The sequence below is a fragment of the Salvelinus sp. IW2-2015 genome, linkage group LG27, assembly GCF_002910315.2.
Source record: "Salvelinus sp. IW2-2015 linkage group LG27, ASM291031v2, whole genome shotgun sequence".
Taxonomy (NCBI): Eukaryota; Metazoa; Chordata; class Actinopteri; order Salmoniformes; family Salmonidae; genus Salvelinus; species Salvelinus sp. IW2-2015.
The window spans coordinates 15,142,378-15,145,023 of NC_036867.1; positions in this window are offsets into that span (position 1 = coordinate 15,142,378).

The window sequence follows — 2,646 nt, forward strand, 5'->3', positions numbered from 1 at the left end:
GTAATGCAAGATATGTAAACAACATTAATAAAGTGACTAGTGATCCATTTGTTAGAGTGGCCAATGATATAGAGTGGCCTATAATGTGAATAAAGAGTTACTTGTCTAACAGAACACAGAGGGTGTTCTTTAATGGAAGTCTATCAAATATAATCCAGTTAGAATCAGGAATTCCCCAGAGTAGCTGTTTAGGTTGAAAAAATTGCTTTTTTAAATTTTTACTAACGACATGCCGATAACTGAGTAAAGCCAGAGTTTCTATGTATGCGGATGACTCAACACTATACACGTCAGCTACTACAGCGACTGAAATGACTGCAACACTCAACAAAGAGCTGCAGTTAGTTTCAGAGTGGGTGGAAAGGAATAAGTTAGCCCTAAATATTTCTAAAACTAAAACCATTGCATTTGGAACAAAACACTCACTAAATCCTAAACTTCAACTAAATCTTMWAAAAAATAATGTGGAAATTGAGCAAGTTGAGATGACTAAACTGCTTGGAGTAACARTAGATTGTAAACTGTCATGGTCAAAACATATTGATGCAGTAGTAGCTAAGTTGGGGAGAAGACTGTCTATAATAAAGCGATGCTCTGCCTTCTTAACAATACTATCAACAAGGCAGGTCCTACAGGCCCTAGTTTTGACTCACCTTGACTACTGTTCAGTCGTGTGGTCAGGTGTCACAAAAAAGGACTTAGGAAAATTGCAATTGGCTCAGAACAGGGCAGCCCGGCTGGCACTTGGAACTCTATTCCACATCAAGTAACTGATGTAAAATTTGATTTAAAAAACAGATTAAAAAACACCTTATGGACAGCGGGGACTGTGAAGCAACACAAACATTGACACACACATACACACACACACACACACACACACATACACACGATAACATACGCACTATACATACACATAGATTTAGTATTGTAGATATGTGGTGGAGTAGGGGCCTGAGGGCACACAGTGTGTTGTGAAATCTGTGAATGTATTGTAATGTTTTAAAATTGTATAAACTGCCTTAATTTTGCTGGACCCCAGGAAGAGTAGCTGCTGCATTAGCAGCAGCTAATGGGGATCCATAATAAATATAAATACAAATGATTTCAAGTCTGTATGTAGGTAGCAGCCTCTCTGTGTTAGTGATGGCTGTTTAACAGTCTGATAGCCTTGAGATAGAAGCTATTTTTCAGTCTCTCGGTCACAGCTTTGATGCACCTGTACTGACCTTGCCTTCTGGATGGTAGCGGGGTGAACAGGCAGTGGCTCAGGTGGTTGTTGTCCTTGATGATCTTTGTGGCCTTCCTGTAACATCAGGTGCTGTAGGTGTCCTGGAGGGCAGGTAGTATGCCCCCAGTGATGCATTGTGCAGACCGCACCACCCTCTGGGAGGGCCCTGCGGTTGTGGGTGGTGCAGTTGCCGTACCATGCGGTGATACAGCCTGATAGGATGCTCTCGATTGTGCATCTGTAAAAGTTTGTTAGGGTTTTAGGTGACAAGCCTCCTGAGGTTGAAGAGGCGCTGTTGCTCCTTCTTCACCACGCTGTCTGTGTGGGTTGACCATTTCAGTTGGTCTATGATGTGCACGCAGATGAACTTAAAACTTTCCACCTTGTCCACTGCTGTCCCGATGTGGATGGGGGGGTGCTCCCTCTGCTGTTTCCTGAAGTCCATGATCATCTCTTTTGTTTTGTTGACGTTGAGTGAGAGATTGTTTTCCTGACACCACACTCCGAGTGCCCTCACCTCCTCCCTATAGGCTGTCTCGTCGTTGTTGGTGATCAAGCCTACTACTGTTGTGTCGTCTGCAAACTTGATGATCGAGTTGGAGGCGTGCATAGAGAGGATACAATGTGATTTTCTGGATTTTTGTTTAGATTCCGTCTCTCACAGTTGAAGTGTACCTATGATAAAAAATTACAGACCTCTACATGCTTTGTAAGTAGGAAAACCTGCAAAATCGGCAGTGTATCAAATACTTGTTCTCCCCACTGATGATTTTGTATTTTGAGTAGTGATGAGCAGAGTTTTGGGACATGCCTACTGGTGAATACACATTTCGCATTACTACACAATTCCAGCTTAATGACTGTGTTTTATTGTGCTTCAGTGCAGGATGCAGCATTGTGTATTTCCCCCTTCATGTGTCTTTTCACCCATGCTCGCAATGTCAAAGTGTGACGCATTATTTGCACCTTTCATGATGTGAGTTTTCCCATGGGACTGTGAGCTCTATGATGTACACAGCCTTTCGCGAAGGGGACCAGAGTACCATGTCTGGCCTAAGGTTGGTAGAAGCAATCTCAGGTGGAAAAATGGTTGCTGGCCAATATCGACAAGCATCTTCCAGTCCCGGGCATGGCTAGGTGTCCAGTTTCTGGCTTCGTAGGAGGATGCTTGGGCCTTTTCTGTCCCTCCCGGATGAATGTTGTTGTTTTGACGGGATTGCTTGTTTTTGGAGGTAATGAATTGTTGCACTCCTCTTGGTCTCAAGTGCTGTAGCCAGGCTCTTGAGGACCTGATTGTGCCTCCAGGTGTAGCGGCCTTGTGAGAGGCTGGTCTTGCAACCTGTCATTACATGCCTGAGAGTCGCTGGAGCTGGGCAGAGGGGCAGGTCGGGCCTCGCCATACCATTGATGTAGGT